The sequence below is a fragment of the Nyctereutes procyonoides genome, unplaced genomic scaffold (assembly GCF_905146905.1).
Source record: "Nyctereutes procyonoides isolate TBG_1078 unplaced genomic scaffold, NYPRO_anot_genome, whole genome shotgun sequence".
Lineage (NCBI taxonomy): Eukaryota > Metazoa > Chordata > Mammalia > Carnivora > Canidae > Nyctereutes > Nyctereutes procyonoides.
The window spans coordinates 234365-247120 of NW_026575111.1; positions in this window are offsets into that span (position 1 = coordinate 234365).

A 12756-nucleotide genomic window follows, 5' to 3' on the forward strand; every position below is an offset into this window, starting at 1 on the left:
ATTCTGTAGGTTGTTTTAGTTTTGTTGACTGTATCCTTTGCTGTGCAAAAGCTTCTTATTTCTTGATGAAGTCCATTTTTGCTTTTGTTTTTTTTGCTTTTGTTTCTTTTGCCTTCATGGATGTATGTTTCTTGCAAGAAGTTACTGTGGCCAAGTTCAAAAAGGGTGTTGCCTGTGTTCTCCTCTAGGATTTTGATGGAATCTTGTCTCACATTTAGATCTTTCATCCATTTTGAGTTTATCTTTGTGTATGGTGCAAGAGAGTGGTCTAGTTTCATTCTTCTGCATGTGGATGTCCAATTTTCCCAGCACCATTTATTGAAGAGACTGTCTTTCTTCCAGTGGATAGTCTTTCCTCCTTTGTCGAATATTAGTTGACCATAAAGTTGAGGGTCCACTTCTGGGTTCTCTATTCTGTTCCATTGATCTATGTGTCTGTTTTTGTGCCAGTACCACACTGTCTTGATGACCACAGCTTTGTAGTACAACCTGAAATCTGGGCATTGTGATGCCCCCATATGGTTTTCTTTTTAAATTCCCCTGGCTTTTCTTTTTTAAAATTCCCCTGGCTATTCGGGGTCTTTTCTGATTCCACACAAATATTTTTAAAATAATTTGTTCTATCTCTCTGAAGAAAGTCCATGGTATTTTGATAAGGGATTGCATTAAACCCTGTAAATTGCATTCAAACAATATTAAAAATATCATTTTGACAATTTGGAATATTTTTCCATCACATTCTTGTTCAAACAATATTAATTCTGCCAATCCAGCTATCAGTTTTTGGAATATTTTTCATTTCTTTGTGTCTTCCTCAATTTCTTTCAGAAGTTTCTATAGTTTTTAGGGTATAGATCCTTTACCTCTTTGGGTTTTATTCCTAGGTATCTTATGCTTTTGGGTGCAATTGTAAATGGGATTGACTCCTTAATTTCTCTTTCTTCAGTCTCATTGTTAGTGTATAGAAATGCCACTGATTTCTGGGCATTGATTTTGTATCCTGCCACACTGCCAATGAATCCATATCAAGTTCTAGCAATCTTGGGGTGGAGTCTTTTTGTTTTTTTCTATGTAGAGTATCATCATCATGTCATCAAGCAAGAAAATGGAGAGTTTGACTTCTTCTTTGCCAATTTGAAAACCACAATGAGATACCACCTCACACCAGTGAGAATGGGGAAAATTAACAAGGCAGGAAACCACAAATGTTGGAGAGGATGTGGAGAAAAGGGAACCCTCTTGCACTGTTGGTGGAATGTGCAGCCACTGCTGAACACTCAAAGATGGAAAATTTGTGAAAGGTTCCTCTGCCCTTAAAAATAGACCTGCCCTTGACCCAGCAATTGCACTGCTGGGGATTTACCCCAAAGATGCAGATGCAATGAAACGGGACACCTGCACCCCGATGTTTCTAGCAGCAATGTCCACAATAGCCAAACTGTGGAAGGAGCCTCGGTGTCCATCGAAAGATGAATGGATAAAGAAGATGTGGTTTATGTATACAATGGAATATTACTCAGCCATTAGAAAATGACAAATACCCACCATTTGCTTCAACGTGGATGGAACTGGAGGGTATTATGCTGAGTGAAAATAAGTCAATCGGAGAAGGACAAACATTATATGTTCTCATTCATTTGGGGAATATAAATAATAGTGAAAGGGAATATAAGGGAAAGAAAAAAAATGTGTGGGAAATATCAGAAAGGGAGACAGAACATGAGAGACTCCTAACTCTGGGAAACGAACTAGGGGTGGTGGAAGGGGAGGGGGGGGGGGGGGTGGGGGTGACTGGGTGGGGGCACTGAGGGGGCACTTGATGGGATGAGCACTGGGTGTTATTCTGTATGTTGGCAAATTGAACACCAAAAAAAAAATAAATTTATTAAAAAATAAAAAAAAAATTTTTGAATTTCCAAATGCTTCAGAAGAAATTCTTTCAATGAAAAATTAATTTCCCTAAAAAGATGTCTTAAAATAAAAAAAAAATAAAAAAATCAAATTAAATAAAAAATTTCTCATAATGAAAAATAGTAATTTCTAATATAAAAATTTTATTTAACAGCCTTCACTCTCTTCAATCTTTGAGGCACTCTTTTTTTTCATATTCTGATTGGAAAAAGCTGTCATAAAGTTAAATTCTCTCTCTATTCTTTATGATCATGGTTTCATTTCAGCTGCTCCATTGCAACCCAATCTCTATAATATTCATTCTTTGCAATTTCTATTTTCATGCTCATTTTAAATCTTCCTTCTAATCTCAGATTCTATCAACTTTCAATGCATCTCTTCATACAAAAAACAAATAATTGAAGATCTCAAGATGATCAGAAGAAAAAAAGAGACAACTCACAAAGAATTCAAACATAATTATGAGATTTCTCTTTCTGGAGGATCAATCTGGCACTCTCATCAAATCTTCTAATGGTTTGAATCAATGGAACCTTTAAATTCTCTCTCAAAATCATCATGATGTAATAAATACTCTTTTGTGAATCATCTCCATCAACCTATCATTTTTTTACCATTCAGACTATTTTCATTAACTTGATAAAAAAAATTTCTTCTTTTTTTTTTATATTATTTTTCTAAAATTTTTGATATTTTTTTTTTTTTTTTTTTTTTTTTTTTTAATAAATTAATTTTTATTTTTGTTTTGTTTTACCAACATATAAGAATAGAATAACACCCAGTGCTCATCCCTGTCAAGTGTCCCCCTCCGTGCCCCGTCACCCATTCACCCCCACCCCCCCCGCCCTCCTCCCCTTCCACCACCCCTAGTTCATTTCCCAGAGTTAGAAGTCTTTATGTTCTGTGTCCCTTTCTGATATCTCCCACACATTTCTTCTCCCTTCCCTTATATATTCCCCTTCACTATTATTCATATTTCCCCAAACATACAAGTGAGAACATACACTGTTTGTCCTTCTCAATTGACTTACTTCACTCAGCATAATACCCTCCAGTTCCATATGCCCAGTGTTGATTGCAAATTTGTATGTTTGTTGTTTCTAATGGCTGAGTAATATTCCATTATACATACATACATCTTCACATCTTCTAATTCATCCATTCATCTTTTCGATGGGCATGATGAGGCTCCTTCCATAGTACTATGGCATTTATGCTTTTCTTTATTTATTTTTTTTTTGCAATTTTCAAAAGCATAAAATCATTTTATTTATTTTCAGAGATGTATTGCTTCAATATTAATTGATCAACAGCTCATATACACTCCTTTGATTGACCACATTTAATGCAAGAAGACAAAAACAATCCCTGATTCAGCAATTGGCTCATCCCTCCAACCTCTGATTCACCAGCCAAGTCTTTTGTATTTTTTCATGATGAGAACAGCACTTATCTCTATCTTCATATATGTATTTCATCTTTTCTTCATTCTCTCTCCTCATGTTTATAAATTCATCTCTCTCTTTCATTTCTCTTTCATGTGAATAACCCAAAATCATAAAATGATTCTTTCATTAATCTTCAATTCAAAACTTTTTTCATTCATTGAGCATATGATTCCTTTCAAACTTCAAAATATTCATATCTCAAATGCATTTAAATGATCTAATTTTTTTTCTTAATTTGTTACTCTTTTACTCAATCAACTTTTTTATTATTTTTCATCTTTTCAAATCCATTTGCTTTTAATACCATGCTTTTTTTTTGAAGAGCTTTCTCATGATTTAAGAATTTTAATTAAAAAAAGCACAACTCTTTTATTTTTTTTGTATGAAATTCCCAGGAGATGCAAATGCATCATGCTCTGATGTATAAATATTAGCTCTAAAATATCACAAGAATCACCTAAAAAATAATAGAAGATTTCTATTGCAAAGAAATGAAACTGACTTTTTCTTTTTTCAAATTTAATTCACTTTCCATTGAAATTTCCTACTAAACATTTAAAATGATTCATATCTATGTTTCATATCCATTCTCTGGAATTCTATTCATGCAATTGAAGTTCTACTTAATGAATTTTACAGATCATTTCAGAAAAATATTTTTCATCATTTTCTCATTTGATTGTTTCACTGAAAATAAAAAAAAATCTTTCTTTGGAATCTTTAATCACTGAATTGATAGATAAGATCAAGAATTATAAAATTTTGAATTCAGAACTTTTGATTATACTCTTTGAATTAAGATAATTATATTTTCATAGGAAATATGAAAATCCTCTTTTCCCATTTTTTTCTTCTTTTTTTTTTAGTTATCTTTTCTTTTTCAAAATCATGCACATTTAAATGGATTTTGAATGGAATTTTGAAAAATAAACCAAATTGCTTTTTTTTCTTATTGACTTTCTCATTCAAAAATTCTAATATCATCAGCTGATTACAACATGAAAGAAAAAATTTCCATCTCTAATTTCCTTTGACCCAAAATTTTTTTGCTTAGCTATTTTTTTTAAATTTTTCAATTCATTTTTTGCTCCACAACACTTTCAGGAAGAATCCAAATGCTCAATCATATTTCAAATGACATGCTAACAATCTTTGATTTCATATTCTCACCATTAATATTAAAAAAAAATTAATACTTCATTTAATTTAAATAAATTGAAAACTCCAAATTTACTTGGAGTATATCAGCCTACAATTTGAGCTTTTTTCACTTCTCACAAATACAATTAAACTTTTCTTTCAAATTTTCTAAGATTTAAATTATACATCAATTTGAGAATTTAACTATCAATTTCAAAATTTAGATGATTTTTTACATCAGTCAAGGTTTATAATACATTTTTTTATTTTTTGAAACAATTTATCAAATCTGGATTGAATTTGGAGCTCTGTCTGCAAATTTCTAAAAATAAAGTGTTGACTCAGAATATGATGATGGAATCCCAAATTGAGTCCCAAATAATGTGACTCTTCTGCATGATGAGTTCTGAGATCTACTCTTCTCTCTTCTGTCTCTTCTTCTCTTTTCCAAATCTAATTAAAATTTCATGATAAACTATAAAAAATTTTTTTCTATTTATTCATTTGATGAAAATGACAGAGAATAGAAAACACAACACAGATACAGTAACTATGCTCCACATCATCAGATCCATGAACCAGATTTCATGATCCAGAACCCACAATTCTCTCATTTCTGTTATCACTAGATGATTAATCATAAAGATTTTGTTTGCTAAAAACCACATAACCAAACTGTAATGATTCTGAAAAAAGAATATTTAAAAGCCAAATAAAAAAAAATATCAATTTACATATTTTCTTAAAATTTTCAATAATTTTTTAGATTTTTTTTATTTAAACTAATTTATTCATAATATTATTGATAAATTCATAAATGAAATAAAATCAAGCATGATATTTGCATATGCCTCCCACATCACTGAGTCTCAAATGTCAGTCATTTAAGTGCCATCACCATGTCACCCACATATTCTGATCCCCAATCCCATCCTTCCACTACCCCTGTTTCTTTCCCAGATAAGAGTCAGAGTTCATTAAGTCTCTTCATCTTCTATTTTCCTCAAATTTTATTTCTAAATTTTTTTCTCTCCTTTTTATTTTCTTTTTTTCATATTTTTTATTAAAAAAATGATCCAATCATAAATCATTTTATTTCTTCTCCTTCTCTATGATTTAACTTAATCACTCATCATAATTCCATCCAGTTCCATCCAATCAAATCATAGATGTAATAAATTTATCATTTCTAATGGCTGAATAATATTCCATTTATATATATAACTCCACATCTTCTTTATCCATTCATCTTTTTTGGATCTGAGGCTCCATTCCACAAGATGCTATTTTTCCACATTGCTGCTATATACATTTATTTGCAATTTTCTGATAATTTTCACTGCATCTTTATCTTTTCAGTAATCATCAACAGTGCAATATGCTTCTAGTTTCTCTAAGCATTGAATTTTTAATTTTTTTTGAAACTCTCCACAAGTTTTTTCCAAATGCACCAGTTCACATTCCCACCAACAGTGTGGGAAAGGGGTCCCCTTTCTCTTTTCATCATCACAGTTTTTTCTTTCTTCTATGGTTTTTCATTCTACATTTCATCTGTGATTAAAAAATTCTATTCTGGTGCATTGAATAATTATATCATTTCTTGTTTTTATTTTATCAGAATTTTCATTCATGAAAAATTATTTCATTCTTTAAAGTGCCATGTACAAACATATCATCTCATGTCTTTGAAGATAGATCTATTGTTTGAATTAAAACTTTTCTATGACTATTTTTTGTATTTGATTTTTGCATAATTGAATATTTTCTTTTTTAAAAAACCTGAAAAGTCCATTAATAGCTAATCCTCAAATAATTTTCATCATAATGATAGGTTATTCAAATATATGATTCCCCTTTTTTAATTTAACTTTTTTCCTTTTTTTATTTTTTTTTTTTTTTTTTTTTTTTTTTTTTTTTTTATAAATTTTTTTTATAAATTTTCAATTTGCCAACATACAGAATAACACCCAGTGCTCATCAGTGCCCCCCCCTCAGTGCCCATCACCCAGTCACCCCCACCCCCCGCCCCACCTCCCCTTCCACCACCACCCCTTGTTCAGTTTCCCAGAGTTAGTCTCTCATGTTCTGTCTCCCTTTCTGATATTTCCCACTCATTTTTCTCCTTTTCTTTTTTTTCCCTTTCACTATTTTTTATATTCCCCAAATGAATGAGACCATATAATGTTTTCCTTCTCTGATTGACTTATTTCACTCAGCATTCACCCTCCAGTTCCATCCAGCTTACTTCACTCAGCATCATTTCAAGTTCTCCAAGTCCATCCATTTACTGAAGCAAATGGGTATTCCATATTTCTAATGGTCTTATCTGCTGTAATATTGTATACATTGTACCACACATTTATACATCTTTCTATCTTTAATCCATTCACACCGAGGCTTTTTCCTTCTTTTTTTTTTGGCTATTGTGGACATTGCTGCTAGAAACAACAGGGTGCAGGTGTATTGCTCCATGTTGGCATGTTTTTTGATTTCAGTCTTTCAGGTCTAAATGGGCATCAGCTGCCAGTTCAGCAGTGCATTGCTAATCAGTATCTCATTTTTCAATGCATTTTTTGGTTTTAAATCCCCAGCAGTGCAATTCTGGGTCATAGGGCAGTTCTATGAACAGTTCACAACCTCCACACCAGTCCACAGTTCCCACCTTTCATTCCCACCAACAGTCAAGAGGGTTCCCTTTTCTCCACATCCTCTCCAACATTTGTTGTTTCCTGCCTTGTTAATTTTCCCCATTCTCACTGGTGTGAGGTGGTATCTCATTGTGGTTTTGATTTGTATTTCCCTGATGGCAAGTGATGCAGAGCATTTTCTCATGTGCTTGTTGGCCATGTCTATGTCTTCCTCTGTGAGATTTCTCTTCATGTCTTTTGCCCATTTCATGATTGGATTGTTTGTTTCTTTGGTGTTGAGTTTAATAAGTTCTTTATAGATCTTGGAAACTAGCCCTTTATCTGATATGTCATTGCAAATATCTTCTCCCATTCTGTAGGTTGTTCTTTTAGTTTTGTTGACTGTTTCTTTTTTGCTGTGCAAAAGCTTCTTATCTTGATGAAGTCCCAATAGTTCATTTTTGCTTTTTTTGTTTCTCTTGCCTTCATGGATGTATCTTGCAAGAAGTTACTGTGGCCAAGTTCAAAAAGGGTGTTGCCTGTGTTCTCCTCTAGGATTTTGATGGAATTCTTGTCTCACATTTAGATCTTTCATCCATTTTGAGTTTATCTTTGTGTATATGGCAAGAGAGTGGTCTAGTTTCATTCTTCTGCATGTGGATGTCCAATTTTCCCAGCACCATTTATTTATTGAGACTGTCTTTCTTCCAGTGGATAGTCTTTCCTCCTTTTATCGAATATTAGTTGACCATAAAGTTCAGGGTCCACTTCTGGGTTCTCTATTCTGTTCCATTGATCTATGTGTCTGTTTTTGTGCCAGTACCACACTGTCTTGATGACCACAGCTTTGTAGTACAACCTGAAATCTGCATTGTGATGCCCCCAGCTATGGTTTTTTTTTTTTAAAATTCCCCTGGCTATTCGGGGTCTTTTCTGATTCCACACAAATCTTAAAATAATTTGTTCTAACTCTCTGAAGAAAGTCCATGGTATTTTGATAGGGATTGCATTAAATGTGTAAATTGCCCTGGGTAACATTGACATTTTCACAATATTAATTCTTCCAATCCATGAGCATGGAATATTTTTCCATCTCTTTGTGTCTTCCTCAATTTCTTTCAGAAGTGTTCTATTTTTTTAGTATAGTATAGATCCTAGTTACCTCTTTGGTTAGGTTTATTCCTAGGTATCTTATGCTTTTGGGTGCAATTGTAAATGGGATTGACTCCTTCTTTTTTCTCTTTCTTCAGTCTCATTGTTATAGAAGAAATGCCTGATTTCTGGGCATTGATTTTGTATCCTGCCACACTGCCAAATTGCTGTATGAGTTCTAGCAATCTTGGGGTGGAGTCTTTTGGGTTTTCTATGTAGAGTATCATGTCATCAAGAGGGAGAAGAGGGAGAGTTTGACTTCTTCTTTGCCAATTTGAATGCCTTTAATTTCTTTTTGTTGTCTGATTGCTGAGGCTAGGACTTCCAGTACTATGTTGAATAGCAGTGGTGAGAGTGGACATCCCTGTCTTGTTCCTGATCTTAGGGAAAGGCTCCCAGTATTTCCCCATTGAGAATGATATTTGCTGTAATTTTTTTTTGTAGATGGCTTTTAAGATCTTGAGGAATGTTCCCTCTATCCCTACACTCTGAAGAGTTTTGATCAGGAATGGATGCTGTATTTTGTCAAATGCTTTCTCTGCATCTAATGAGAGGATCATATGGTTCTTGTTTTTTCTCTTGCTGATATGATGAATCACATTGATTGTTTTACGAGTGTTGAACCAGCCTTGTGTCCTGGGGATAAATCCTACTTGGTCATGGTGAATAATTTTCTTAATGTGTTGTTGGATCCTATTGGCTAGTATCTTGTTGAGAATTTTTGCATCTGTTCATCAGGGATATTGGGATATAATTGGTCTTAATTTCTTTGTTTTTTTTGGGAATCTTTGTCTGGTTTTGGAATTAAGGTGATGCTGGCCTCATAGAATGAGTTTGGAAGTATTCCATCTCTTTCTATCTTTCCAAACAGCTTTAGTAGAATAGGTATGATTTCTTCTTTAAACGTTTGATAGAATTCCCCTGGGAAGCCATCTGGCCCTGGACTTTGTGTCTTGGGAGGTTTTTGATGACTGCTTCAATTTCCTCCCTGGTTTATTGGCCTGTTCAGGTTTTCTATTTCTTCCTGTTCCAGTTTTGGTAGTTTGTGGTTTTCCAGGAATGTGTCCATTTCTTCTAGATTGCCTAATTTATTGGCATATAGCTGTTCATAATATGTTTTTAAAATCGTTTGTATTTCCTTGGTGTTGGTAGTGATCTCTCCTTTCTCATTCATGATTTTATTAATTTGAGTCTTCTCTCTCTTCTTTTTAATAAGGCTGGCTAATGGTTTATCTTATATTAATTCTTTCAAAGAACCAACTCCTGGTTTTGTTGATCTGTTCCACAGTTCTTCTGGTCTCTATTTCATTGAGTTCTGCTTGAATCTTTCTTTTAATTTTCTCTTCTTCTGCTGGGTCTAGGATTTTTGCTTTTTTTTTTTGTTTCTAGCTCCTTCCAGTTTTAAGGTTAGCTTTTGTATTTGAGTTTTTTCCAGTTTTTTGGATGGATGCTTGTATTGCAGATGTATTTCCCCCTCAGGACTGCTTTTGCTTTTATCCCAAAGATTTTGAACAGTTGTATCTTCATTCATCATTAGTTTCCATTCCTTTCTTTTAATTCTTCCTTAATTTCCTGGTTGACCCTTTCATCTTTAGCAGGATGGTCCTTAACCTCAGTGTTTGAGTTCCTTCCAAACTTCTTCTTGTGATTTAGTTTCATTTTTTCAAAGCATTATGGTCTGAGAATATGCAGGGGACACAGATCCCAATTTTTGTGTATTTTCAGACCTGATTTGTGACCCAGTATGTGGTCTATCTGGAGAAAGTTCCATGTGCACTTGAGAAGAGTGTATTGTGTATTTGTTTGAGTTTTGGATGTAAAGTTCTGTAGATATCTGTGAAATTCATCTGGTCCAGTGTATCATTTAAATTTCTTAGAGATTTCTTTGGAGATGTTGTGTTTAGAAGATCTGTCTGTTGTAGAAAAAGTTAAAAGATTGAAGTCACCATAGTATCTATAATGTGTTATTATTATCTATTTATTTCTTACTTTGGTTATTAATTGTTTAATATCTTGGCAGCTCCCACATTTGGGGCATATATATTTGATGATTGTTAAGTCCTTTTTGTTGGATAGATCCTTTAAGTATTCATAGTGTCTTCTTCTTCTTCTCTCACTACAGTCTCTTGTTCTAATTTTTAGTTTATCTGATATAAGGATGGCTACCTACCCCTTTCTTTTGAGGACCATTTGAATGGTAAATGGTTCTCCAATCTAAATTTTCAGTCTGTAGGTGTCCTTCTGTCTAAAATGAGTCTCTTGTAGACAGCAAATAGATGGGTTCTGCTTTTTTATCCAGTCTGAAACCCTCTGCCTTTTGTGAATGTCTCATTAAGCCCATTCATTGTTCAGAGTTACTATTGAAAGAAAATCAGAATCTAAAGAAAAACTGAAAAATGAATAAAAATTCTTAAAAAAAATTTAAATTTTTAACAACATTCTGGAGAAATCTAGAAATCAAAATCAAAAACTAACATTCTGGCATGAATTCCCATAATCATAAATACCTAAAACTTTGACATTTTTTCTTTCTTTCATTTTGCTTTCTCCTTCTGAAACACTATTTCTTGCTTCTATTTTGAATATGAATCTTCTGGTGGAGGCTTTTTTTGCATGGCTCTTATCATGTTAGCTCTTTGAAGAGCTCCTTCTTGCCTGCCTTTGCCAATTTGAATGAGAAAATGCTGATTTTACCTCTCTTATTGATGAGGCTGACTCTCCAGGCTCTTCTGGGGACATTTACCCATGAGGATTTTGTCAGAGACAAAAGGAATCATCATTGTTGACTATTCAGATCTGCCAGGTCTGGAGCCCTGGATTCATGAGTTCCCTCAGTTAGCTCAGAGCTCTCAGTTTGCAGAATCCTGGTAGAGCTTGGGCTAGGAGTAGATGGCCCTTTTTCAGCTTGATGGCAGGAGTTCCTTCTATATCCTGTGTCCTGAAGAGCCTCTCCCTAGGAATGGATGCTTATTTTGGTCCAAATGCTTTCTCTGCATCATTTTGCTCTGCTGATCATATTTTCTTGGTTCCTCTCTTGTTGATATGATCTATCATTTGATTGTTTTCTGAGTGTTGAACCAGCCTTGCATCAGAAATCATCCTATTTCTCTCATTTTGCTTTCTGCTGAATCTTCTTTCATGTGATCTTGGATCCTATTGGCTAGTATCTTGTTGAAATTTTTGCAGCTGATCCCCAGGTTTCAGGATATTGTCATAATGCTCCTTTTTCTTTCTGATCTTTCTTTCTCTTGTTTTGGAAGCAGGTGTCTGCTAGCCTCATAGAATTGAGCCTGAGATGTCCCCCTGTTCTTTCTATCTAGGGGTCCTGCTCTAACTTAGTGTTAGGTATTTTTCTTCAGGAATGTGTTTGGTAGAAGCTCCTGGGCTTCTCGGTTGTTTGGCTTTCCTGTCCTGGGGGCACTCTAAATGCCTGCCTCAGCCAGGCTCCTCATGGGGGCCCTTCAATTTCCCCTGTTTTTGCCTTTTGTTTATTTTGTTTTTTTTTTCCTTCTTCTCAGAGTTTGAATTCTTCAAAAAAACTCTTTTCAGAAAGCATCCAGCTGTTCTTCTAGAAAGCATAATTTAGATTCATTGTAAAGCTGTAAATAATAGCTTTTAAAATTGTTTGTATTTCTTTGGTGTTGGTAGTGATCTCTCCTTTCTCTTTTCAGATGATTTTATTAATTTGAGTCTTCTCTCTTCTTTTTTAATAAGGCTGGCTAATGGTTTATCTATCTTATTAATTCTTTCAAAGAACCTTTCCTGGTTCTGTTGATCCAGTTCCACAGTTCTTCTGGTCTAAGATTTCATCTTTCTGTTCTGCTGAATCTCTAACTCTCTCTCTTCTTCTGCTCATTGTAATGGATCTATGAAGCTTGTTTTTCTCTAGCTCTCTTTTTTTTGTCTTAAGTTTAGCTTTTTGTATTGAGTTCTTTTCTTTTTTTTTTTGAATGGATGCTTGTATTGTGATGTATTTCCCCCTCAGGACTGCTTTTGCTGTATCCCAAAGATTTTGAATGTTGTATCTTCATTCTCATTTCATCTTCATTAATTCATTTTCCATGAGGAATTTTTAATTCTTCCTTAATTTCCTGGTTGACCCTTTCATCTTTTAGCAGGATGGTCCTTAACCTCCATGTGTTTGAGTTTCTTCCATCTTCTTCTTGTGATTTAGTTCTAATTTCAAAGCATTATGGTCTGAAAATATGCAGGGGAAGGGGACAATCCAATCTTTTGGTATCAGTAAAGACCTGATTTGTGACCCAGTATGTGGTCTATTCTGGAGAAAGTTCCATGTGCACTTGAGAAGAATGTGTATTCAGTTGAGTTTGGATGTAAAGTTCTGTAAATATCTGTGAAATCCATCTGGTCCAGTGTATCATTTAAAGCTCTTTGATTTTTTTGGAGATGTTGTGCTTAGAAATCTGTCATTTCATGGTAGAAAGAATCTTTATAATTGAAGTCACCAAGTATAAGTG